The sequence below is a fragment of the Pseudophryne corroboree genome, unplaced genomic scaffold (assembly GCF_028390025.1).
Source record: "Pseudophryne corroboree isolate aPseCor3 unplaced genomic scaffold, aPseCor3.hap2 scaffold_334, whole genome shotgun sequence".
Classification (NCBI taxonomy): Eukaryota; Metazoa; Chordata; class Amphibia; order Anura; family Myobatrachidae; genus Pseudophryne; species Pseudophryne corroboree.
In genome coordinates, this window is record NW_026970002.1 from 1 (window position 1) to 25,841 (window position 25,841).

At 46.6% G+C, this 25,841-nt stretch overlaps 16 non-coding genes and 3 pseudogenes across 16 annotated transcripts; 7 read left to right on the forward strand and 12 right to left on the reverse strand.

Moving 5' to 3' along the window:
• Positions 1–1,804: 1,804 nt before the first annotated feature.
• LOC135019452 (U1 spliceosomal RNA) lies at positions 1,805–1,960 on the forward strand. The gene has a single exon (XR_010217002.1). It is a non-coding gene; the product is annotated as a U1 spliceosomal RNA (small nuclear RNA).
• A 674-nt stretch (positions 1,961–2,634) lies between these two features.
• Positions 2,635–2,798, forward strand: LOC135019259 (U1 spliceosomal RNA). Its single transcript, XR_010216851.1, has one exon. It is a non-coding gene; the product is annotated as a U1 spliceosomal RNA (small nuclear RNA).
• Positions 2,799–2,950: 152 nt separating this feature from the next.
• Positions 2,951–3,113, forward strand: LOC135019418 (U1 spliceosomal RNA). Its single transcript, XR_010216984.1, has one exon. It is a non-coding gene; the product is annotated as a U1 spliceosomal RNA (small nuclear RNA).
• A 3,305-nt stretch (positions 3,114–6,418) lies between these two features.
• On the reverse strand, positions 6,419–6,582 carry LOC135019142 (U1 spliceosomal RNA). The gene has a single exon (XR_010216737.1). It is a non-coding gene; the product is annotated as a U1 spliceosomal RNA (small nuclear RNA).
• Positions 6,583–7,274: 692 nt separating this feature from the next.
• Positions 7,275–7,416, reverse strand: LOC135019335 (U1 spliceosomal RNA; annotated as a pseudogene).
• A 152-nt stretch (positions 7,417–7,568) lies between these two features.
• Positions 7,569–7,732, reverse strand: LOC135019341 (U1 spliceosomal RNA). The gene has a single exon (XR_010216919.1). It is a non-coding gene; the product is annotated as a U1 spliceosomal RNA (small nuclear RNA).
• Positions 7,733–8,424: 692 nt separating this feature from the next.
• LOC135019336 (U1 spliceosomal RNA) lies at positions 8,425–8,566 on the reverse strand (annotated as a pseudogene).
• A 152-nt stretch (positions 8,567–8,718) lies between these two features.
• Positions 8,719–8,882, reverse strand: LOC135019390 (U1 spliceosomal RNA). Its single transcript, XR_010216964.1, has one exon. It is a non-coding gene; the product is annotated as a U1 spliceosomal RNA (small nuclear RNA).
• A 1,304-nt stretch (positions 8,883–10,186) lies between these two features.
• On the forward strand, positions 10,187–10,260 carry TRNAN-AUU (transfer RNA asparagine (anticodon AUU)). The gene has a single exon. It is a non-coding gene; the product is annotated as a tRNA-Asn (tRNA).
• Positions 10,261–15,617: 5,357 nt separating this feature from the next.
• On the reverse strand, positions 15,618–15,733 carry LOC135019515 (U5 spliceosomal RNA). Its single transcript, XR_010217063.1, has one exon. It is a non-coding gene; the product is annotated as a U5 spliceosomal RNA (small nuclear RNA).
• A 275-nt stretch (positions 15,734–16,008) lies between these two features.
• On the reverse strand, positions 16,009–16,124 carry LOC135019461 (U5 spliceosomal RNA). Its single transcript, XR_010217011.1, has one exon. It is a non-coding gene; the product is annotated as a U5 spliceosomal RNA (small nuclear RNA).
• Positions 16,125–16,398: 274 nt separating this feature from the next.
• Positions 16,399–16,514, reverse strand: LOC135019490 (U5 spliceosomal RNA). Its single transcript, XR_010217039.1, has one exon. It is a non-coding gene; the product is annotated as a U5 spliceosomal RNA (small nuclear RNA).
• A 275-nt stretch (positions 16,515–16,789) lies between these two features.
• LOC135019502 (U5 spliceosomal RNA) lies at positions 16,790–16,905 on the reverse strand. Its single transcript, XR_010217051.1, has one exon. It is a non-coding gene; the product is annotated as a U5 spliceosomal RNA (small nuclear RNA).
• A 274-nt stretch (positions 16,906–17,179) lies between these two features.
• On the reverse strand, positions 17,180–17,295 carry LOC135019473 (U5 spliceosomal RNA). Its single transcript, XR_010217022.1, has one exon. It is a non-coding gene; the product is annotated as a U5 spliceosomal RNA (small nuclear RNA).
• A 264-nt stretch (positions 17,296–17,559) lies between these two features.
• Positions 17,560–17,675, reverse strand: LOC135019503 (U5 spliceosomal RNA). Its single transcript, XR_010217052.1, has one exon. It is a non-coding gene; the product is annotated as a U5 spliceosomal RNA (small nuclear RNA).
• A 270-nt stretch (positions 17,676–17,945) lies between these two features.
• LOC135019486 (U5 spliceosomal RNA) lies at positions 17,946–18,061 on the reverse strand. Its single transcript, XR_010217035.1, has one exon. It is a non-coding gene; the product is annotated as a U5 spliceosomal RNA (small nuclear RNA).
• Positions 18,062–18,205: 144 nt separating this feature from the next.
• LOC135019447 (U1 spliceosomal RNA) lies at positions 18,206–18,333 on the forward strand (annotated as a pseudogene).
• Positions 18,334–18,925: 592 nt separating this feature from the next.
• On the forward strand, positions 18,926–19,089 carry LOC135019243 (U1 spliceosomal RNA). Its single transcript, XR_010216835.1, has one exon. It is a non-coding gene; the product is annotated as a U1 spliceosomal RNA (small nuclear RNA).
• A 152-nt stretch (positions 19,090–19,241) lies between these two features.
• LOC135019423 (U1 spliceosomal RNA) lies at positions 19,242–19,404 on the forward strand. Its single transcript, XR_010216987.1, has one exon. It is a non-coding gene; the product is annotated as a U1 spliceosomal RNA (small nuclear RNA).
• Positions 19,405–25,841: the final 6,437 nt, after the last annotated feature.

Consider the following 25,841-nt stretch of genomic DNA (forward strand, 5'->3'; position numbering starts at 1 on the left):
TAAGCAGACAGGAGAAGTCTGGAGAGTGCACAAGGGCATAGAAGGCAGCGGCTCAAGAAAAGAGAAGTGGAAACAGACAGCAAACTAGGCTGGAGAGAGACCTGAGACAAAGAGATCTGAATTATACGAGAGCCGACCAGGGGAAACACAAATTATGCAGTCAAGTTTCCCACAGGAGTATATAGGATACGACCCAGTGGTACCTGACGACATAGATACTAACAGCTATTTAATAACATTACGCTAGAAAGTGATTATTAGCAACATATATATCTATATAAACAACCCCGCCAGGGTTGTGCCTTCAAAAATAATCACACACGGACACGCTTTTTAAACCTTTTTTTCACATCTCTTTATTCTTCTTATGCACATGTATGTTAGTTCTGTGATTTTAACCTTTATGTTTCACTGCAGTTTGGGATAATAATATTAATATTTATCCAATTTTAATACATACTTAATAAAGGTTATATTTTATGATTCATTCATTCTGTCCAGTGCGTCAACAGTGCAGATTTCTTCTTGTTTTTTCTCCCAAATTCTATAACAATGACAGTAAATGTTGTTTCTTTTCAAACAGAACTTTCTTGACCATGCTTCTTGCTTGAAAGATCTGGGAGCACATGGAAAACAGTACAAACCATGCAGTATCACAAGAGCCTTTATTTGATATTTCATGAAGATAGAGCAGAATTGAGGACACGTCAACTATTTCTGCCGAAGGTGGTTCATCTTTCCACATGGTGCCTTTGGCCACTGACACCTTCGTTGAGTCAAAGTCTCTGGCTGTGGTCAGAACTTTGAAAATTTATGTCACCAGAACGGTTCAGATTAGGAAAACAGAGGCTCTGTTTGTCCTGTATGCTCCCAACAGGATTGGGTGTCCTGCTTCCATGTAGACAATTATGCGCTGGATCTGTGGTAAGATTCAGCATGCTCATTCCACGGCAGGATTGCCGTTACTGAATTAGGTGAAGACCCATTCTACTAGAAAGGTGGGTTCATCCTGGGCAGCTGGTCGGGGAGTCTCGGCATTGCAACTTTGCCGAGCAGCTATTTAGTAAACACTTTTGCTAAGTTTTACAAGTTTTAGAGTAAAGGAGATTCAACTGAGGCAGCACAAGGGAACTCTCATCTGGGGACAACAACTGCAGTGAGAACACATATTTTCAGATGAACATGGGAGGGCAGAAGGCTGCCTAATACTGAAGCACCCCCAAACAACAAACCAAATGCAACAACTAGTACAAGCATTCCTGGGGGAAGGTCTGCAGAAGACGGATATGCATATAGTGATGTCATCCAAGCAGTGGGCCAAAGTTGGCTGGAACCCTCATCTGCATATGAAAAGAGAAAAGGGGTATGCAGGGCATGGCGGCCTTTTGCGGCGCTTGGATGACCCTTAGTTCGCATTAAACACCCCCACCCTCCTTCGGTGTGGGGCTCATGTTGGCCATGCCCCAGCCCCTGAAGCATTCAAGCTGATTTCTTGCAGCAGCTTGGCACTGTAACAGCTCCAGAGCTGCTCTGTAAGGCAAGTAAAAGGGTGTGGGCCCTGCAGCACTACCTGTAGTTTGCATTGTGCATTGGAAGGCACAAAGTAAGCAGACAGGAGGAGAATTCAGGATAGTCCACAAGGGTATAGAAGGGAGGGGCTCAAGAAAAAAGAAGTGGAAACAGACAGCAAACTAGGCTGGAGAGAGACCTGAGACAAAGAGATCTGAATTATATGAGAGCCGACCAGGGGAAACACAAATTATGCAGTCAAGTTTCCCACATTTGGGGAAATCGCAGGGGCAGCACACCCAGGTGAGATACTATAATCAGGAAGGTGCTTCTCCCAGGGCAAGGCTCACCCATTGCACACTGGGTGTGCTGCTCCTACGATTTCCCCAAATGTGGGACACTTGACTGCATAATTTGTGTTTCCTCTGGTCGGCTCTCGTATAATTCAGATCTCTTTGTCTCAGGTCTCTCTCCAGCCTAGTTTGCTCTCTGTTTCCACTTCTTTTTTCTTGAGCCCCTCCCTTCTATACCCTTGTGGACTATCCTGACTTCTCCTCCCGTCTGCTTACTTTGTGCCTTCCAATGCACAATGCAAACTACAGGTAGTGCTGCAGGGCCCACACCCTTTTACTTGCCTTACAGAGCAGCTCTGGAGCTGTTACAGTGCCCAGCTGCTGCAAGAAATCAGCTTGAATGCTTCATGGGATGGGGCATGGCCAACATGAGCCCCACACCAAAGGAGGGTGGGGGTGTTTAATGCGATCTAGGGGTCATCCAAGCACCGCAAAAGGCCGCCATGCCCTGCACGCCCCTTTTCTCTTTTCATATGCAGATGAGGGTTGAAGCCAACTTTGACCCACTGCTTGGATAACATCACCATATGCAAATCCATCTGCTGCAGGCCTTCCCCCAGGAATGCTTGCACTAGTTGTTGCATTTGGTTTGTTGTTTGGGGGTGCTTCAGTATTAGGCAGCCTTCTGCCCTCCCATGTTCATCTGAAAATATGTGTTCTCCCTGCAGTTGTTGTCCCCATATGAGAGTTCCCTTGTGCTGCCTCAGTTGAATCTCCTTTACTTGACAGAGATGTGCCTGAGCAGCGGCCCTCCCCAGCCCTATCCCAAATCATACTTATTTTGCATAGGAGACACCATGGTCATGAAAATTGTTCACCCAGGGTGAGGTTCATTCATTGCATTCTGGGTATGCTGACCCCTGTGATTTACCCAAATGTGGGAAACTCGCCTGCATTATTTGTGGTAGTTGGGGACTGTGTTTGTGTTTTCCGCTGGTCAGCTCTGGTAAAAGTCAGATTTCTTTGTCTCAGATCTTCCTCTAGCCTTGTTCTTCTTTCGAGAGTTCCATTGTGCTGCCTCAGTTGGATCTCCTTCACTTGACAGGGGGGTGCCCGAGCAGCGACCCTCCCCAGCTCTAGCCCAACTCCTACTTACCTGCCAGGTGAGATACTATGATCTTGAAGGTGCTTCTCCCAGGGCAAGGCTCAACCATTGCACTCTGGGTGTGCTGCCCCTGCGATTTCCCCAAATATGGGAAACTTGACTGCATAATTTGTGTTTCCCCTGGTCGGCTCTCGTATAATTCAGATCTCTTTGTCTCAGGTCTCTCTCCAGCCTAGTTTGCTGTCTGTTTCCACTTCTCTTTTCTTGAGCCGCTCCCTTCTATGCCCTTGCGCACTATCCTGACTTCTCCCGTCTGCTTACTTTGTGCCTTCCAACGCACAATGCGAACTACAGGTAGTGCTGCAGGGCCCACACCCTTTTATTTGCCTTACAGAGCAGCTCTGGAGCTGTTACAGTGCCCAGCTGCTGCAAGAAATCAGCTTGAATGCTTCAGGGGCTGGGGCATAGCCAACATGAGCCCCACACCGAAGGAGGGTGGAGGTGTTTAATGCGAACTAGGGGTCATCCAAGCGCCGCAAAAGGCCGCCATGCCCTGCATAACCCTTTTCTCTTTTCATATGCAGATGAGGGTTCCAGCCAACTTTGGCCCACTGCTTGGATGACATCACCGTATGCAAATTCGTCTCCTGCAGACCTTCCCCCAGGAATGCTTGTACTAGTTATTGCATATGGTTTGATATTTGATGGTGCTTCAGTATTAGGCAGCCTTCCGCCCTCCCATGTTCATCTGAAAAAATGTGGTCTCCCTGCAGTTGTTGTCCCCAGACGAGAGTTCCCTTGTGCTTCCTCAGTTGAATCTCCTTAACTTGACGGGGGAGGGGCTTGCCCGAGCAGCCACCCTCCCCAGCCCTATCCCAACTCATACTTATTTTGCATATGAGATCTCTATATCATGAAGATTGTTATCACAGGGTGAAGTTCATCCATTATATTTTAAAATAGGAAGGTTCAAATTACATATTTGAATTGCATCTATGTGCTGGATTCAAATGTCCCCCCCCCCCTTCCTTTCTCAATTGTGCCCGTCAGCAGCTATTCTAAGGTTGCTGCCAATGGGTGTGACACATTAATTTCTTCTGTGGGGTACACTGGACTCCACAAGGATTCACATTGGGGTGTAGAGTAGGATCTTGATCTGAGGCACCAACCGGCTCAAAGCTTTTGACTGTTCCCAAGATGCTCAGCGCATTCTCCTCTATAACCCCGCTTCCATGAACAGGGAGCTCAGTTTGTAGTTGGTGCCTTCAGTAGCAGGCCACTTAACAGGGGCCTGCCTCAGGCAGCCTATTCTTAGCTATTAATTTTGACAAGAAAATAAGAACTTTTTTTATGAGAATCTACAAGGGCTGCAGCAGGCTAGGTCTAATAGACATCTTTACTGCAGCTTCATCACTCCCAGCGGCGCTGTATACTCCCGTGCCCTGGTTGCTGGGTCACTGCAGCGGAGGCTCCGGTTTCTTCCTAAGGTCAGTCACACACGCACCGCCCTTCCGGATCACGAGGCCGCTGATGAAGGGGAGCGTGGCCGTAGGGGGTGGACCGTGTGCGCACTGGCGTGGACACTGATTACTGGGCAGCCGCTCCACGAGCCACCAGGTACAGTTAAGGAGCACAGGTCTGGGGTTTTTTCTCCCATATTAAACCAATTTTGTACTGCCCGCAGCGCATTGTGATAGGTAATAGGGCCTGATTCAGGTTGGATTGCAATCACAGTAAGCGATCCAACTGCAAAAATTGCTAAGAGCATACGCATGTGCCTGCATTTTCTGCGGCACCCCGCAGAGAATGCGATCGCCTCTGCCTGTCAATCGGGGCAGGGGGGGAGAGGGGGGTCAGCAACACTCCATTTCCAAGTCAGGGATGGAGCGGTGCGGGGGCAAGGCTTCAAAATGGGGTCTGCAACGGAGGAGACACAGGGGGCGTGGTCACAGCGGCTGTATGACATCACATTCAGCCGCTGTGATCACAAAAATGGTGGCGGCTTCCTGCGCGCACATACAGTCTGCACCAGCAGGAGGCTACACCATTTTTTATGATCACGCTGAACTGCAGTGCGACTGCAATTACAGATTGGTCAAGAAGGGAGGCGTCATGCTGGGTGGCCATGTCCTGTCACTGTGCAGGAGCCAGCACCGCTCACACACTAGTCCCCGGGTGCAGCCCCCAACCCCCGGGACACCCGGAGCAACAAAATGTAGATTCAGGCCACCAGGCCACGCCCCTACCTATGAAACCATGCCTCCTTTTTACCATTGCGCTGCTTATCTGCGCGCACTGCATTACAATCTCCTTCGCCACCTCTCTGGGTGTCACCAGTGATAGTGACACCTCTGCCATGCTTGTAGCAGCTGGTCCCAAGATCTACGCCTCAAGCCCTGAGTGTTTGCCCTTGTGACTTGTTGATCATCATAGCGAAGCAGATGCTTACAGAAAACTGCAGGGGCTTAGATTGAAAATAAAAAAATATATGGGTATAAGGTAGAGAGGAGCGGGTTCGGTTCTCCGAGAACCGAATTCCCCACGAACTCCACGTGGTTTACACTGGTCCGAGGCAGGCTCGGTTGTTCCCGCCTGACTCGGAAAACCTGAACAAGGGAAAATGTCATCATCCCGCTGTCGGATTCTCGCGAGATTCGGATTTCATATAAAGAGCTGCGCGTTGCCGCCATTTTTACTCGTGCATTGAAGAGGGAGCGGAGAGGACGTGGCTATGTTCTCTCAGTGGAAATCTCAATATCAGTGCTCAGTATCAGTGGTTACTTATTGCTGCTCAGTAATACTAGTAGTGTGTCTCTCCTGCTCAGTGTCAGTTCTCAGTAGTATCCTCATCAGTGCTCAGTATCACTGCTCATTGTCTTGTGCTGCATTGTGGTGCTCAGCATACTACAGTACATTACTAATAGTCCAGTGCTGCATCTTGCTGCTCAGTGTCAGTTCTAGTATCATCATCAGTGCTCACTATCACTGCTCATTACATTGTGGTGTTCTGTATACTACAGTAACATAGTAATATAGTAACATATAGTAATATAGTTTTTGAGGTTGAAAAGAGGCAAATTGCCCATCGTGTTCAACCTGTTTTAAGTTGTGATGATTCTACATACTTGCTGAATAATGTTTTATGACTAGTTAACTACTACAACTCATGTTACCCCCGGATTAACCATGTTGATATTTTAAGTATTATAACCTTGGATAGCTTTTTCATTCAGAAATGTATCCATTCCTTTTTTAAATCCAATTACAGAGTCCGCCATTACCACCTTCCCTGGCAGGGAATTCCACATCCTGATTGCCCTAACAGTGAAGATCATAGTATCTCACCTGGCAGGTAAGTAGGAGTTAGGCTAGAGCTGTGGAGGATTGCTGCTTGGGCACCCCCTGTCAAGTGAAGGAGATCCAACTGAGGCAGCACAAGGGAACTCTCGAAAGAAGAACAAGGCTAGAGGAAGATCTGAGACAAAGAAATCTGACTTTTACCAGAGCTGACCAGAGGAAAGCACAAACACAGTCCCCCACTACCACAAATAATGCAGTCGAGTTTCCCACATTTGGGGAAATCACAGGGGTCAGCATACCCAGAATGCAATGAATGAACCTCACCCTGGGAGAACAATCTTCATGACCAAGGTATCTCCTATGCAAAATAAGTATGATTTGGGATAGGGCTGGGGAGGGCCGCTGCTCAGGCACATCTCTGTCAAGTAAAGGAGATTCAACTGAGGCAGCACAAGGGAACTCTCATCTGGGGACAACAACTGCAGGGAGAACACATATTTTCAGATGAACATGGGAGGGCAGAAGGCTGCCTAAAACTGAAGCACCCCCAAACAACGAACCAAATGCAACTACTAGTGCAAGCATTCCTGGGGGAAGGCCTGCAGCAGATGGATTTGCATATGGTGATGTCATCCAAGCAGTGGGTCAAAGTTGGCTTCAACCCTCGTCTGCATATGAAAAGAAAAAAGGGGTGTGCAGGGCATGGCGGCCTTTTGCGGCGCTTGGATGACCCCTAGTTCGCATTAAACACCTCCACCCTCCTTCGGTGTGGGGCTCATGTTGGCTATGCCCCAGCCCCTGAAGCATTCAAGCTGATTTCTTGCAGCAGCTGGGCACTGTAACAGCTCCAGAGCTGCTCTGTAAAGCAAGTAAAAGGGTGTGGGCCCTGCAGCACTACCTGTAGTTTGCATTGTGCGTTGGAAGGCACAAAGTAAGCAGATGGGAGAAGTCAGGATAGTGCACAAGGGTATAGAAGGGAGGGGCTCAAGAAAAAAGAAGTGGAAACAGACAGCAAACTAGGCTGGAGAGAGACCTGAGACAAAGAGATCTGAATTATATGAGAGCCGACCAGGGGAAACACAAATTATGCAGTCAAGTTTCCCACATTTGGGGAAATCGCAGGGGCAGCACACCCAGAGTGCAATGGGTGAGCCTTGCCCTGGGAGAAGCATCTTCATGATCATAGTATCTCACCTGGCAGGTAAGTAGGAGTTGGGCTAGAGCTGGGGAGGGTCGCTGCTCGGGCACCCCCCTGTCAAGTGAAGGAGATCCAACTGAGGCAGCACAAGGGAACTCTCGAAAGAAGAACAAGGCTAGAGGAAGATCTGAGACAAAGAAATCTGACTTTTACCAGAGCTGACCAGAGGAAAGCACAAACACAGTCCCCCACTACCACAAATAATGCAGTTGAGTTTCCCACATTTGGGGAAATCACAGGGGTCAGCATACCCAGAATGCAATGAATGAACCTAACCCTGGGAGAACAATCTTCATGACCATGGTATCTCCTATGCAAAATAAGTATGATTTGGGATAGGGCTGGGGAGGGCCGCTGCTCAGGCACATCTCTGTCAAGTAAAGGAGATTCAACTGAGGCAGCACAAGGGAACTCTCATCTGGGGACAACAACTGCAGGGAGAACACATATTTTCAGATGAACATGGGAGGGCAGAAGGCTGCCTAATACTGAAGCACCCCCAAACAACAAACCAAATGCAACAACTAGTGCAAGCATTCCTGGGGGAAGGCCTGCAGCAGATGGATTTGAATATGGTGATGTCATCCAAGCAGTGGGTCAAAGTTGGCTTCAACCCTCGTCTGCATATGAAAAGAATAAAGGGGTGTGCAGGGCATGGCGGCCTTTTGCGGCGCTTGGATGACCCCTAGTTCGCATTAAACACCTCCACCCTCCTTCGGTGTGGGGCTCATGTTGGCTATGCCCCAGCCCCTGAAGCATTCAAGCTGATTTCTTGCAGCAGCTGGGCACTGTAACAGCTCCAGAGCTGCTCTGTAAAGCAAGTAAAAGGGTGTGGGCCCTGCAGCACTACCTGTAGTTTGTATTGTGCGTTGGAAGGCACAAAGTAAGCAGACGGGAGAAGTCAGGATAGTGCACAAGGGTATAGAAGGGAGGGGCTCAAGAAAAAAGAAGTGGAAACAGACAGCAAACTAGGCTGGAGAGAGACCTGAGACAAAGAGATCTGAATTATATGAGAGCCGACCAGGGGAAACACAAATTATGCAGTCAAGTTTCCCACATTTGGGGAAATCGCAGGGGCAGCACACCCAGAGTGCAATGGGTGAGCCTTGCCCTGGGAGAAGCATCTTCATGATCATAGTATCTCACCTGGCAGGTAAGTAGGAGTTGGGCTAGAGCTGGGGAGGGTCGCTGCTCGGGCACCCCCCTGTCAAGTGAAGGAGATCCAACTGAGGCAGCACAAAGGAACTCTCGAAAGAAGAACAAGGCTAGAGGAAGATCTGAGACAAAGAAATCTGACTTTTACCAGAGCTGACCAGAGGAAAGCACAAACACAGTCCCCCACTACCACAAATAATGCAGTTGAGTTTCCCACATTTGGGGAAATCACAGGGGTCAGCATACCCAGAATGCAATGAATTAACCTAACCCTGGGAGAACAATCTTCATGACCATGGTATCTCCTATGCAAAATAAGTATGATTTGGGATAGGGCTGGGGAGGGCCGCTGCTCAGGCACATCTCTGTCAAGTAAAGGAGATTCAACTGAGGCAGCACAAGGGAACTCTCATCTGGGGACAACAACTGCAGGGAGAACACATATTTTCAGATGAACATGGGAGGGCAGAAGGCTGCCTAAAACTGAAGCACCCCCAAACAACAAACCAAATGCAACAACTAGTGCAAGCATTCCTGGGGGAAGGCCTGCCGCAGATGGATTTGCATATGGTGATGTCATCCAAGCAGTGGGTCAAAGTTGGTTCAAACACCTTTGCAAAGTTCTATAAGTTTGATACCCTGGCTGAGGAGGACCTCCTGTTTGCTCAATCGGTGCTGCAAAGTCATCCGCACTCTCCTGCCCGTTTGGGAGCTTTGGTATAATCCCCATGGTCCTTACGGAGTCCCCAGCATCCTCTAGGACGTAAGAGAAAATAAGATTTTAAACCTACCGGTAAATCTTTTTCTCGTAGTCCGTAGAGGATGCTGGGTGCCCGTCCCAAGTGCGGTCTACTTCTGCAAGACTTGTATATAGTTATTGCTTACATAAGGGTTATATGTTAGTTTTCATCGGTCTTGGACTGATGCTATGTTGTTTTCATACTGTTAACTGGGTAGTATATCACAAGTTATACGGTGTGATTGGTGTGGCTGGTATGAATCTTGACCTTGGATTAACAAAAATCCTTTCCTCGTACTGTCCGTCTCCTCTGGGCACAGTTTCTCTAACTGAGGTATGGAGGAGGGGCATAGAGGGAGGAGCCAGTGCACACCCAGATCTAAAGTCTTTCTTAAAGTGCCCATGTCTGCTGCGGAGCCCGTCTATCCCCCATGGTCCTTACGGAGTCCCCATCATCCTCTACGGACTACGAGAAAAAAAAATTACCGGTAGGTTTAAAATGTTATTTTTTTCTCTGCAACCCACTGCTAAATTGTGCTTCCTAGCTGTTTTTTATAAAATCACTTAATTAAATCTAACTCTGATTACGTCAGAGAAGGCCAGGTACCCTACACCATAAGAGGGGGTTTGAAATTTTGACTTGTCTACTTAAAGATCACCAAAATCTGATGACAAGGTCAATTACATCCCTGGGTGGGATTGAACCACCAACCTTTTGGTTAATAGCCCATGTAAGTGCAAGAAATCCTGAAGCACTCACTCATCATGGGAAAGTACCAATGTGTTTCTTACAAAAATTCTCCAGATTATTGACTTTTTAAAGTTTTTCTAGGAAACGTTCTAGATGAATGCTTATTAGCCTTTGTCAGTATTGACTTTCGCAAGGTGTCTCTGTGGCGCAATCGGTTAGCATGTTTGGCTATTAACCAAAAGGTTGGTGGTTCAATCCCACCCAGGGATGTAATTGACCTTGTAATCAGATTTTGGTGATCTTTAAGTAGACAAGTCAAAATTTCAAAAACCCCCCTTATGGTGTAGGGTACCTGGCCTTCTCTGATGTAATCAGAGTTAGATTTGATTAAGTGATTTTATAAAAAAACAGCTAGGAAGCACAATTTAGCAGTGAGTTGCAGAGAAAAAAAATTATGCTGGCAGAAAAGTCCAATTGAGTGATTAAACAGCTCTTCATTTTCTGATTTTATGTTTATGCTAACAAATTTGCTCTCTGAAAAGTGTCCACAAAGCCAAGTCTCTGATTAACACCTTTGTAGGAATGGTTTTTCACCTATTACTGAATTAAACTTGCTTCATTGGAAAGGCATCAAAGATGCATCCTCATTTCAATGTCTACTGAAATAATACAGGTTGACACCAGGAAACGTCACTGCATCCTTGCTGCTTCCTCATGGGGAAGTCTGTTTAATGTGAAAACAAGGTGATATCTAATCAGCACACAGGTAAGGAATTAAGAAAATCTTTCTTTATGGGTGAAGATGTTTCTCACAAATTGTTGTCCCAATGCATCATTGAAATTCAAGATGGAAGATGATTTTCATATATCACTTGTACATTTTGCATTGCTCTTCTGGTGACAATGTAGTTTGTTTTTGTCAATTACCATTTCAGTAACAGGGTAAAGAAAATTAAGTGGATTTTTTAAAGAAAACAATGCTGTCAATATACTATTAAAACAAATTAAAATGATAAAAGTTATTGTACTTTAAGTAAAAATAAAAGTGCCAAAATATCAATCCCAGTTTTTGATTACTTTAATTATAAAAAAAAAAATGCACATAGCAGAGGATAGTTTCGATCAATCGACCTCTGGGTTATGGGCCCAGCATGCTTCCATTGCACTACTCTGCTGCTCATGGAAGTGTCAGAGATCCTGAAGACTAAATTGATTAAAGGCCTTAAAGTACTGGACTATAAGGAAAGACTTACTAGGCTGAATATTTATACACTAGAAAAGAGGTGCCTAAGAGGAGATATTATTAATATCTTCAAATATGTAAAGATACATAACAAAGAGTTATCAGAGGAATTATTTATTAAAAGAACACGTGGTCACTCGCTGCGACTGGAGGAAAGTTCAGAACGCAATGGAGGAAAGGTTTCTTCACTGTTAGGGCAATCAGGATGTGGAATTCCCTGCCAGGGAAGGTGGTAATGGCGGACTCTGTAATTGGATTTAAAAAAGGAATGGATACATTTCTGAATGAAAAAGCTATCCAAGGTTATAATACTTAAAATATCAACATGGTTAATCCGGGGGTAACATGAGTTATAGTAGCTAACTAGTCATAAAACATTATTCAGCAAGTATGTAGAATCATCACAACTTAAAACAGGTTGAACACGATGGGCAATTTGCCTCTATTCAACCTCAAAAACTATGTTACTATATTACTATGTTATTGTAGTATACAGAACACCACAATGCAATGAGCAGTGATAGTGAGCACTGATGAGGATACTAGAACTGACACTGAGCAGCAAGATGCAGCACTGGACTATTAGTAATGTACTGTATTATGCTGAGCAACACAATGCAGCACAAGACAATGAACAGTGATACTGAGCACTGATGAGGATACTACTGAGAACTGACACTGAGCAGGAGAGACACACTACTAGTATTACTGAGCAGCAATAAGTAACCACTGATACTGAGCACTGATATTGAGATTTCCACTGAGAGAACATAGCCACGTCCTCTCCGCTCTCTCTTCAATGCACGAGTAAAAATGGCAGCAACGCGCAGCTCTTTATATGGAATCCGAATCTCGCGAGAATCCGACAGCGGGATGATGACATTTTCCCTTGTTCAGGTTTTCCGAGTCAGGCGGGAACAACCGAGCCTGCCTCGGACCAGTGTAAACCACGTGGAGTTCGTGGGGAATTCGGTTCTCGGAGAACCGAACCCGCTCCTCTCTACCTTATACCCTATCAATTTTTTTATTTTCAATCTAAGCCCCTGCAGTTTTCTGTAAGCATCTGCTTCGCTATGATGATCAACAAGTCACAAGGGCAAACACTCAGGGTTTGAGGCGTAGATCTTAGGACCAGCTGCTACAAGCATGGCAGAGGTGTCACTATCACTGGTGACACCCAGAGAGGTGGCGAGGGAGATTGTAATGCAGTGCGCGCAGATAAGCAGTGCAATGGTAAAAAGGAGGCATGGTTTCATAGGTAGGGGCGTGGCCTGGTGGCCTGAATCTACATTTTGTTGCTCCGGGTGTCCCGGGGGTTGGGGGCTGCACCCGGGGACTAGTGTGTGAGTGGTGCTGGCTCCTGCAAAGTGACAGGGCATGGCCACCCAGCATGACGCCTCCCTTCTTGACCATGCTGTAATTGCAGTCGCACTGCAGTTCAGCGTGATCATAAAAAATGGTGTAGGCTCCTGCTGGTGCAGACTGTATGTGCGCGCAGGAAGCCGCCACCATTTTTGTGATCACAGCGGCTGAATGTGATGTCATACAGTCGCTGTGACCACGCCCCCTGTGTCTCCTCCGTTGCAGACCCCATTTTGAAGCCTTGCCCCCGCACCGCTCCATCCCTGACTTGGAAATGGAGTGTTGCTGACCCACCTCTCCCCCCCTTCCCCGCCCCGATTGACAGGCAGAGGCGATCACATTCTCTGCGGGGTGCCGCAGAAAATGCAGGCACATGCGTATGCTCTTAGCAATTTTTGCAGTTGGATCGCTTATTGTGATTGCAATCCAACCTGAATCAGGCCCTATTACCTATCACAATGCGCTGTGGGCAGTACAAAATTGGGTTAATATAGGAGAAAAACCCCCAGACCTGTGCTCCTTAACTGTACCTGGTGGCTAGTGGAGCGGCTGCCCAGTAATCAGTGTCCACCGCAGTGCGCACACGGCCCACCCCCTACGGCCTCGCTCCCCTTCAGCAGCGGCCTCGTGATCCGGAAGGGTGGTGTGTGTGTGACTGACCTTAGGATGAAACCGGAGCCTCCGCTGCAGTGACCCAGCAACCAGGGCACGGGAGTATACAGCGCCGCTGGGAGTGATGAAGCTGCAGTAAAGATGTCTATTAGACCTAGCCTGCTGCAGCCCTTGTAGATTCTCATAAAACAAGTTCTTCTTTTCTTGTCAAAATTAATAGCTAAGAATAGGCTGCCTGAGGCAGGCCCCTGTTAATTGGCCTGCTACTGAAGGCACCAACTACAAACTGAGCTCCCTGTTCATGGAAGCGGGGTTATAGAGGAGAATGCACTGAGCTTCTTGGGAACAGTCAAAAGCTTTGAGCCGGTTGGTGCCTCAGATCAAGATCCTACTCTACACCCCAATGTGAATCCTTGTGGAGTCCAGTGTACCCCACAGAAGAAATTAATGTGTCACACCCATTGGCAGCAACCTTAGAATAGCTGCTGACGGGCACAATTGAGAAAGGAAGGGGGGGGGGACATTTGAATCCAGCACATAGATGCAATTCAAATATGTAATTCGTACCTTCCTATTTTAAAATATAATGGATGAACCTCACCCTGTGAGAACAATCTTCATGATCAAGAGATCTCATATGCAAAATAAATATGAGTTGGGATAGGGCTGGGGAGGGCTGCTCGGGCAGCACCTCCCCCGTCAAGTTAAGGAGATTCAACTGAGGAAGCACAAGGGAACTCTCGTCTGGGGACAACAACTGCAGGGAGACCACATCTTTTCAGATGAACATGGGAGGGCGGAAGGCTGCCTAATACTGAAGCACCATATGCAACAACTAGTACAAGCATTCCTGGGGGAAGGTCTGCAGCAGACGGATTTGCATACGGTGATGTTATCCAAGCAGTGGGCCAAAGTTGACTGGAACCCTCATCTGCATATGAAAAGAGAAAAGGGGCATGCAGGGCCTTTTGCAGTGCTTGGATGACCCCTAGTTCACATTAAACACCCCCACCCTCCTTTGGTGTGGGGCTCATGTTGGCCATGCCCCATCCCCTGAAGCATTCAAGCTGATTTCTTGCAGCAGCTGGGCACTGTAACAGCTCCAGAGCTGTTCTGTAAGGCAAGTAAAAGGGTGTGGGCCCTGCAGCACCACCTGTAGTTCGCATTGTGCGTTGGAAGGCACAAAGTAAGCAGACGGGAGGAGAAGTCAGGATAGTGCGCAAGGGCATTCTTTTCTCTTAGTCCGTAGAGGATGCTGGGGTCACATTAAGAACCATGGGGTATAGACGGGATCCGCAAGAGACATGGGCACTTTAAGACTTTCAAAGGGTGTGAACTGGCTCCTCCCTCTATGCCCCTCCTCCAGACTCCAGTTATAGGAACTGTGCCCAGGGAGACGGACATTTCGAGGAAAGGATTTATTGTTAAACTAAGGTGAGCATCTTACCAGCTCACACCTTAAACATGCCGCAGAACGTGGCATTCAACAGAACACAAGCCAACGGCATGAACAATTGCAGCAAAAAGCTGACCAGAACCATAACACAACATGTGTATAACCACAAGTAATAACTGCAGACACAGTATGGACTGGGACGGGTGCCCAGCATCCTCTACAGACTAAGAGAAAAGGATTTACCGGTAGGTATTAAAATCCTATTTTCTCATACGACCTAGAGGATGCTGGGGTCACATTAAGAACCATGGGGTTATACCAAAGCTCTTGAACGGGTGGGAGAGTGCGTACGACTCTGCAGCACCGAATGACCCAACTTAAGGTTATCATCAGCCAAGGTATCAAACTTGTAAAACTTAGCAAAAGTGTTTACTAAATAGCTGCTCGGCAAAGTTGCAATGCCGAGACTCCCCGACCAGCTGCCAAGGATGAACCCACCTTTCTAGTAGAATGGGTCTTCACCTACTTCAGTAACGGCAATCCTGCCGTGGAACGAGCATGCTGAATCTTACCACAGATCCAGCGCATAATGGTCTGCATGGAAGCAGGACACCAAATCCTGTTGGGAGCATACAGGACAAACAGAGCCTCTGTTTTCCTAATCTGAACCGTTCTGGTGACATACATTTTCAAAGTTCTGACCACAGCCAGAGACTTTGACTCAACGAAGGTGTCAGTGGCCAAAGGCACCATGTGGAAAGATGAACCACCTTCGGCAGAAATTGTTGACGTGTCCTCAATTCTGCTCTATCTTCATGAAAGATCAAATAAAGGCTCTTGTGATACTGCATGGTTTGTACTGTTTTCCATGTGCTCCCAGACCTTTAAGCAAGTAGCATGGTCAAGAAAGTTCTGTTTGAAAAGAAACAACATTTACTGTCATTGTTATGCAAATAAACTTACATTAAAGCTAACAAGAAAGCACACTCGTTCTGTCTTTAAACTGATAAAAGAAACCCCAATAATATGGGGCATGCAAAAATTGAGATAAAACTCAGTTTTGCTCCTCTCCACGGAAATCTTTAATAAAAGGCGAAATATTTGTTAGTTCTGAAGAGAAACCAGAGCATGACCAAGATTCCACCTGTCGCCTGAGTGCCATGCCAGCAGTTCTCATTCAGCTGAAAGTGAGCACCCAATTTGAATGAAAGAAAGCAGATTTCTCACCAGGCTTCCCCTTGCTATAAACATGGTTTGTACTCTTTTCCATGAGCTCCCAGATCTTTCAAGCAATTAGTGTGGTCAAGAAAGTTCTGTTTGAAAAGAAACAAACATTTACTGTCATTTCTATGCAAATGAGCTTACATTAAAGCACACTCGTTCTATCTTTAAACCGATAAAATAAAACCCCAATAAGATGGGGCATGCAAAAATTGAGATAAAACTCAGTTTTGCTCCTCTCCACGGAAATCTTTAGTAAAAGGCGAAAGATTTGTTCGTTCTGAAGAGAAACCAGAACATGACCAAGATTCCACCTGTCGCCTGAGTGCCATGCCAGCAGTCCTCATTCAGCTCAAAGTGAGCACCCAATTTGAAAGAAAGAAAGCAGATTTCTCACCAGGCTTCCCCTTGCTATAAACATGGTTTGTACTCTTTTCCATGTGCTCCCAGATCTTTCAAGCAATTAGTATAGTCAAGAAAGTTCTGTTTGAAAAGAAACAAACATTTACTGTCATTTCTATGCAAATGAGCTTACATTAAAGCACACTCGTTCTATCTTTAAACCGATAAAAGAAACCCCAATAAGACGGAGCATGCAAAAATTGAGATAAAACTCAGTTTTGCTCCTCTCCACGGAAATCTTTAGTAAAAGGCGAAAGATCTGTTCGTTTTGAAGAGAAACCAGAGCATGACCAAGATTCCACCTGTCGCCTGAGTGCCATGCCAGCAATCCTCATTCAGCTCAAAGTGAGCACCCAATTTGAAAGAAAGAAAGCAGATTTCTCACCAGGCTTCCCCTTGCTATAAACATGGTTTGTACTCTTTTCCATGTGCTCCCAGATCTTTCAAGCAATTAGTGTGGTCAAGAAAGTTCTGTTTGAAAAGAAACAAACATTTACTGTCATTTCTATGCAAATGAGCTTACATTAAAGCACACTCGTTCTATCTTTAAACCGATAAAATAAAATCCCAATAAGATGGGGCATGCAAAAATTGAGATAAAACTCAGTTTTGCTCCTCTCCACGAAAATCTTTAGTAAAAGGCGAAAGATTTGTTCGTTCTGAAGAGAAACCAGAACATGACCAAGATTCCACCTGTCGCCTGAGTGCCATGCCAGCAGTCCTCATTCAGCTCAAAGTGAGCACCCAATTTGAAAGAAAGAAAGCAGATTTCTCACCAGGCTTCCCCTTGCTATAAACATGGTTTGTACTCTTTTCCATGTGCTCCCAGATCTTTCAAGCATTTAGTATAGTCAAGAAAGTTCTGTTTGAAAAGAAACAAACATTTACTGTCATTTCTATGCAAATGAGCTTACATTAAAGCACACTCGTTCTATCTTTAAACCGATAAAAGAAACCCCAATAAGACGGAGCATGCAAAAATTGAGATAAAACTCAGTTTTGCTCCTCTCCACGGAAATCTTTAGTAAAAGGCGAAAGATCTGTTCGTTTTGAAGAGAAACCAGAGTATGACTAAGATTCCACCTGTCGCCTGAGTGCCATGCCAGCAGTCCTCATTCAGCGCAAAGTGAGCACCCAATTTGAAAGAAAGAAAGCAGATTTCTCACCAGGCTTCCCCTTGCTATAAGCATGGTTTGTACTCTTTTCCATGTGCTCCCAGATCTTTCAAGCAATTAGAATGGTCAAGAAAGTTCTGCTTGAAAAGAAACAGACATTTATAGTCATTGTTATGCAAATAAACTTACATTAAAGCTAACAAGAAACTGATAAAAGAAACCCCAATAATATGGGGCATGCAAAAATTGAGATAAAACTCAGTTTTGCTCCTCTCCACAGAAATCTTTAATAAAAGGCGAAAGATTTGTTCGTTCTGAAGAGAAACCAGAGCATGACCAAGATTCCACCTGTCGCCTAAATGCTGTGCCAGCAGTCCTCATTCAGATCAAAGTGAGCGCCCAACTTGAAAGTAAGCAGATTTCTCACCTGGCTTCTCCTTGCTATAAGCATGGTTTGTACTGTATTCCATGTGCTCCCAGATCTTTCAAGCAAGTAGCATGGTCAAGAAAGTTCTGTTTGAAAAGAAACAAACATTTACTGTCATTTCTATGCAAATGAGCTTACATTAAAGCACACTCATTCTATCTTTAAACCGATAAAAGAAACCCCAAAAAGATGGGGCATGCAAAAATTGAGATAAAACTCGGTTTTGCTCCTCTCCACGGAAATCTTTAATAAAAGGCGAAAGATTTGTTCGTTCTGAAGAGAAACCAGAGCATGACCAAGATTTTTATCTGAAAATATGTGTTCTCCCTGCAGTTGTTGTCCCCAGATGAGAGTTCCCTTGTGCTGCCTCAGTTGAATCTCCTTTACTTGACAGAGATGTGCCTGAGCAGCGGCCCTCCCCAGCCCTATCCCAAATCATACTTATTTTGCATAGGAGATACCATGGTCATGAAGATTGTTCTCCCAGGGTGAGGTTCATTCATTGCATTCTGGGTATGCTGACCCCTGTGATTTTCCCAAATGTGGGAAACTCGCTTTTATACCCTTGTGCACTATCCTGACTTCTCCTCCTGTCTGCTTACTTTGTGCCTTCCAATGCACAATGCAAACTACAGGTAGTGCTGCAGGGCCCACACCCTTTTACTTGCCTTACAGAGCAGCTCAGGAGCTGATACAGTGCCAAGCTGCTGCAAGAAATCAGCTTGAATGCTTCAGGGGATGGGGCATGGCCAACATGAGCCCCACACCGAAGGAGGGTGGGGGTGTTTAATGCGAACTAAGGGTCATCCAAGCGCCGCAAAAGGCCGCCATGCCCTGCATACCCCTTTTCTCTTTTCATATGCAGATGAGGGTTCCAGCCAACTTTGGCCCACTGCTTGGATGACATCACCGTATGCAAATCCGTCTTCTGCAGAACTTCCCCCAGGAATGCTTGCACTAGTTGTTGCATTTGGTTTGTTGTTTGGGGGTGCTTCAGTATTAGGCAGCCTTCTGCCCTCCCATGTTCATCTGAAAATATGTGTTCTCCCTGCAGTTGTTGTCCCCAGATGAGAGTTCCCTTGTGCTGCCTCAGTTGAATCTCCTTTACTTGACAGAGATGTGCCTGAGCAGCGGCCCTCCCAGCCCTATCCCAAATCATACTTATTTTGCATAGGAGACACCATGGTCATGAAGATTGTTCACCCAGGGTGAGGTTCATTCATTGCATTCTGGGTATGCTGACCCCTGTGATTTCCCCAAATGTGGGAAACTCGCCTGCATTTTTTGTGGTAGTGGGGGACTGTGTTTGTGTTTTCCTCTGGTCAGCTCTGGTAAAAGTCAGATTTCTTTGTCTCATATATTCCTCTAGCCTTGTTCTTCTTTCGAGAGTTCCCTTGTGCTGCCTCAGTTGGATCTCCTTCACTTGACAGGGGGGTGCCCGAGCAGTGACCCTCCCCAGCTCTAGCCCAACTCCTACTTACCTGCCAGGTGAGATACTATGATCATGAAGGTGCTTCTCCCAGGGCAAGGCTCACCCATTGCATTCTGGGTGTGCTGCTCCTGTGATTTCCCCAAATGTGGGAAACTTGATTGCATAATTTGTGTTTCCCCTGGTCGGCTCTCGTATAATTCAGATCTCTTTGTCTCAGGTCTCTCTCCAGCCTAGTTTGCTGTCTGTTTCCACTTCTCTTTTCTGGAGCCACTCCCTTCTATGCCCTTGCGCACTATCCTGACTTCCCCCGTCTGCTTACTTTGTGCCTTCCAACGCACAATGCGAACTACAGGTAGTGCTGCAGGGCCCACACCCTTTTAGTTGCCTTACAGAGCAGCTCTGGAGCTGTTACAGTGCCCAGCTGCTGCAAGAAATCAGCTTGAATGCTTCAGGGGCTGGGGCATAGCCAACATGAGCCCCACACCAAAGGAGGGTGGGGGTGTTTAATGCGAACTAGGGGTCATCCAAGCACCGCAAAAGGCCGCCATGCCCTGCATGCCCCTTTTCTCTTTTCATATGCAGATGAGGGTTCCAGCCAACTTTGGCCCACTGCTTGGATGACATCACCGTATGCAAATCCGTCTGCTGCAGACCTTCCCCCAGGAATGCTTGTACTAGTTGTTGCATATGGTTTGATATTTGATGGTGCTTCAGTATTAGGCAGCCTTCCGCCCTCCCATGTTCATCTGAAAAGATGTGGTCTCAATGCAGTTGTTGTCCCCAGACGAGAGTTCCCTTGTGCTTCCTCAGTTGAATCTCCTTAACTTGATGGGGGAGGGGCTGCCCGAGCAGCCACCCTCCCCAGCCCTATCCCAACTCATACTTATTTTGCATATGAGATCTCTTGATCATGAAGATTGTTCTCACAGGGTGAAGTTCATCCATTATATTTTAAAATAGGAAGGTACAAATTACATATTTGAATTGCATCTATGTGCTGGATTCAAATGTCCCCCCCCCCCTTCCTTTCTCAATTGTGCCCATCAGCAGCTATTCTAAGGTTGCTGCCAATGGGTGTGACACATTAATTTCTTCTGTGGGGTACACAGGACTCCACAAGGATTCACATTGGGGTGTAGAGTAGGATCTTGATCTGAGGCACCAACCGACTCAAAGCTTTTGACTGTTCCCAAGATGCTCAGCGCATCCTCCTCTATAACCCCGCTTCCATGAACAGGGAGCTCAGTTTGTAGTTGGTGCCTTCAGTAGCAGGCCACTTAACAGGGGCCTGCCTCAGGAAGCCAATTCTTAGCTATTCATTTTGACAAGAAAAGAAGAACTTGTTTTATGAGAATCTACAAGGGCTGCAGCAGGCTAGGTCTAATAGACATCTTTACTGCAGCTTCATCACTCCCAGCGGCGCTGTATACTCCCCCGTGCCCTGGTTGCTGGGTCACTGCAGCGGAGGCTCCGGTTTCTTCCTAAGGTCAGTCACACACACACCGCCCTTCCGGATCACGAGGCCGCTGATGAAGGGGAGCGTGGCCGTAGGGGGTGGACCGTGTGCGCACTGGCGTGGACACTGATTACTGGGCAGCCGCTCCACTAGCCACCAGGTACAGTTAAGGAGCACAGGTCTGGGGGTTTTTCTCCTATATTAAACCAATTTTGTACTGCCCGCAGCGCATTGTGATAGGTAATAGGGCCTGATTCAGGTTGGATTGCAATCACAATAAGTGATCCAACTGCAAAAATTGCTAAGAGCATACGCATGTGCCTGCATTTTCTGCGGCACCCCGCAGAGAATGCGATCGCCTCTGCCTGTCAATCGGGGCAGGGGGGGAGAGGGGGGTCAGCAACACTCCATTTCCAAGTCAGGGATGGAGCGGTGCGGGGGCAAGGCTTCAAAATGGGGTCTGCAATGGAGGAGACACAGGGGGCGTGGTCACAGCAGCTGTATGACATCACATTCAGCCGCTGTGATCACAAAAATGGTGGCGGCTTCCTGCGCGCACATACAGTCTGCACCAGCAGGAGGCTACACCATTTTTTATGATCACGCTGAACTGCAGTGCGACTGCAATTACAGCATGGTCAAGAAGGGAGGCGTCATGCTGGGTGGCCATAAGAGATGAGCGGGTTCGGTTCCTCGGAATCCGAACCCGCCCGAACTTCACCCTTTTTTGCTCGGGTCCGAGCAGACTCGGATCCTCTCGCCTTGCTCGGTTAACCCGAGCGCGCCCGAACGTCATCATCCCGCTGTCGGATTCTCACGAGACTTGGATTCTATATAAGGAGCCGCGCGTCGCCGCCATTTTCACACGTGCATTGAGATTGATAGGGAGAGGACGTGGCTGGCGTCCTCTCCGTTTAGATTAGAAGATAGAGACGAGTGACATTTGATTTACTACTAATTTGGGGAGCAGTTGAACTTGTCAGGAGTACTCAGTAGTGCAGAGTTTTGCTGATAGTGACCACCAGTTTTATTATTTATAATCCGTTCTCTGCCTGAAAAAAAACGATACACATACCATATCTGTGCTCAGCCTCAGTGTGCTGCATGATATATCATCTATGTATATCTGACTGTGCTGAGTGCTCACTGCTCACACAGCTTAATTGTGGGGGAGACTGGGGAGCAGTTATAGCAGGAGTACAGTGCACACTTTTGCTGCCAGTGTGACCACCAGTATATTGTCTGCCTGAAAAAGTTAAACACTCCTGTGGTGTTTTTTTTTTATTCTATAAATGCATTCTGCTGACAGTGTCCAGCGGTCCGTCATACATATATTATATAAATATTTACCTGCAGTAGTGTTATATTTTTTTTTTCATCTTTATCATCTCTATATTAGCAGACGCAGTACGGTAGTCCACGGCTGTGGCTATCTCTGTGTCGTCAGTGCTCGTCCATAATTGTATACCTACCTACCTGTGGTGGTTTTTTTTTTTCTATCTTCTTCATACTAGTAGTTTAGGAGTCTACTGACAGTGTCCACCAGGTCCATCATTATATTATATACCTACAGTAGTAATATATTTATTATATTATCTATACTAGCAGACGCAGTACGGTAGTCCACGGCTGTGGCTATCTCTGTGTCGTCAGTGCTCGTCCATAATTGTATACCTACCTACCTGTGGTGGGTTTTTTTTTTTATCTTCTTCATACTAGTAGTTTAGCAGTCTGCTGACAGTGTCCACCAGGTCCGTCATTATATTATATACCTACAGTAGTAATATATTTATTATATTATCTATACTAGCAGATGCAGTACGGTAGTCCACGGCTGTACCTACCTCTGTGTCGTCAGTGCTCGTCCATAATTGTATACCTACCTGTGGTGGGGTTTTTTTTTCTATCTTCTTCATACTAGTAGTTTAGGAGTCTGCTGACAGTGTCCACCAGGTCCGTCATTATATTATATACCTACAGTAGTAATATATTTAGTATATTATCTATACTAGCAGACGCAGTACGGTAGTCCACGGCTGTACCTACCTCTGTGTCGTCACTCGTCCATAATTGTATACCTAACTGTGGTGGTTTTTTTTTTCTATCTTCTTCATACTAGTAGTTTAGCAGTCTGCTGACAGTGTCCACCAGGACCGTCATTATATTATATATACCTACAGTAGTTATATATATTTTTTTTTATATCATTAATTATCATCTCTATACTAGCAGACGCAGTACGGTAGGCCACGGCTGTGGCTATCTCTGTGTCGTCAGTGCTCGTCCATAATTGTATACCTACCTACCTGTGGTGGAAGTTTTTTTCTATCTTCTTCATACTAGTAGTTTAGCAGTCTGCTGACAGTGTCCACCAGGTCCGTCATTATATTATATATACCTACAGTAGTTATATATATATTTTTTTTTATATCATTAATTATCATCTCTATACTAGCAGACGCAGTACGGTAGTCCACGGCTGTAGCTACCTCTGTGTCGTCAGTCACTCGTCATCCATAAGTATACTAGTATCCATCCATCTCCATTGTTTACCTGAGGTGCCTTTTAGTTGTGCCTATTAAAATATGGAGAACAAAAATGTTGAGGTTCCAAAAATAGGGAAAGATCAAGATCCACTTCCACCTCGTGCTGAAGCTGCTGCCACTAGTCATGGCCGAGACGATGAAATTCCATCAACGTCGTCTGCCAAGGCCGATGCCCAATGTCATAGTACAGAGCATGTAAAATCCAAAACACAAAAGATCAGTAAAAAAATGACTCAAAAATCTAAATAAAAATCGTCGGAGGAGAAGCGTAAACTTGCCAATATGCCATTTACCACACGGAGTGGCAAGGAACGGCTGAGGCCCTGGCCTATCTTCATGGCTAGTGGTTCAGCTTCACATGAGGATGGAAGCACTCAGCCTCTCGCTAGAAAAATGAAAAGACTTAAGCTGGCAAAAGCACAGCAAAGAACTGTGCGTTCTTCAAAATCACAAATCCACAAGGAGAGTCCAATTGTGTCGGTTGCGATGCCTGACCTTCCCAACACTGGACGTGAAGAGCATGCACCTTCCACCATTTGCACGCCCCCTGCAAGTGCTGGAAGGAGCACCCGCAGTCCAGTTCCTGATAGTCAGATTGAAGATGTCAGTGTTGAAGTACACCAGGATGAGGAGAATATGGGTGTTGCTGGCGCTGGGGAGGAAATTGACAAGGAGGATTCTGATGGTGAGGTGGTTTGTTTAAGTCAGGCACCCGGCGAGACACCTGTTGTCCGTGGGAGGAATATGGCCATTGACATGCCTGGTGAAAATACCAAAAAAATCAGCTCTTCGGTGTGGAAGTATTTCAACAGAAATGCGGACAACAGGTGTCAAGCCGTGTGTTGCCTTTGTCAAGCTGTAATAAGTAGGGGTAAGGACGTTAACCACCTCGGAACATCCTCCCTTATACGTCACCTGCAGCGCATTCATCATAAGTCAGTGACAAGTTCAAAAACTTTGGGCGACAGCGGAAGCAGTCCACTGACCAGTAAATCCCTTCCTCTTGTAACCAAGCTCACGCAAACCACCCCACCAACTCCCTCAGTGTCAATTTCCTCCTTCCCCAGGAATGCCAATAGTCCTGCAGGCCATGTCACTGGCAATTCTGACGAGTTCTCTCCTGCCTGGGATTCCTCCGATGCATCCTTGAGTGTAACGCCTACTGCTGCTGGCGCTGCTGTTGTTGCTGCTGGGAGTCGATGGTCATCCCAGAGGGGAAGTCGTAAGACCACTTTTACTACTTCCACCAAGCAATTGACTGTCCAACAGTCCTTTGCGAGGAAGATGAAATATCACAGCAGTCATCCTGCTGCAAAGCGGATAACTGAGGCCTTGGCATCCTGGGCAGTGAGAAACGTGGTTCCGGTATCCATCATTACTTCAGAGCCAACTATAGACTTGATTGAGGTACTGTGTCCCCGGTACCAAATACTATCTAGGTTCCATTTCTCTAGGCAGGCGATACCGAAAATGTACACAGACCTCAGAAAAAGACTCACCAGTGTCCTAAAAAATGCAGTTGTACCCAATGTCCACTTAACCACGGACATGTGGACAAGTGGAGCAGGGCAGACTCAGGACTATATGACTGTGACAGCCCACTGGGTAGATGTATTGACTCCCGCCGCAAGAACAGCAGCGGCGGCACCAGTAGCAGCATCTCGCAAACGCCAACTCTTTCCTAGGCAGGCTACGCTTTGTATCACCGCTTTCCAGAATACGCACACAGATGAAAACCTCTTACGGCAACTGAGGAAGATCATCACAGAATGGCTTACCCCAATTGGACTCTCCTGTGGATTTGTGGCATCGGACAACGCCAGCAATATTGTGCGTGCATTATATCTGGGCAAATTCCAGCACGTCCCATGTTTTGCACATACCTTGAATTTGGTGGTGCAGAATTATTTAAAAAACGACAGGGGCGTGCAAGAGATGCTGTCGGTGGCCACAAGAATTGCGGGACACTTTCGGCGTACAGGCACCACGTACAGAAGACTGGAGCAACACCAAAAACGCCTGAACCTGCCCTGCCATCATCTGAAGCAAGAAGTGGAAACGAGGTGGAATTCAACCCTCTATATGCTTCAGAGGATGGAGGAGCAGCAAAAGGCCATTCAAGCCTATACATCTGACCACGATATAGGAGGTGGAATGCACCTGTCTCAAGCGCAGTGGAGAATGATTTCAACGTTGTGCAAGGTTCTGCAACCTTTTGAACTTGCCACACGTGAAGTCAGTTCAGACACTGCCAGCCTGAGTCAGGTCATTCCCGTCATCAGGCTTTTGCAGAAGAAGCTGGAGACATTGAAGGAGGAGCTAAGACAGAGCGATTCCGCTAGGCATGTGGGACTTGTGGATGGAGCCCTTCATTCGCTTAACCAGGATTCACGGGTGGTCAATCTGTTGAAATCAGAGCACTACATTTTGGCCACCGTGCTCGATCCTAGATTTAAAACCTACGTTGTATCTCTCTTTCCGGCAGACACAAGTCTGCAGGGGTTCAAAGACCTGCTGGTGAGAAAATTATCAAGTCAAGCGGAACTTGATCGGTCAACAGCTCCTCCTTCACAGTCTCCCGCAATTGGGGGTGCGAGGAAAAGGCTCAGAATTCCGAGCCCACCCGCTGGCGGTGATGC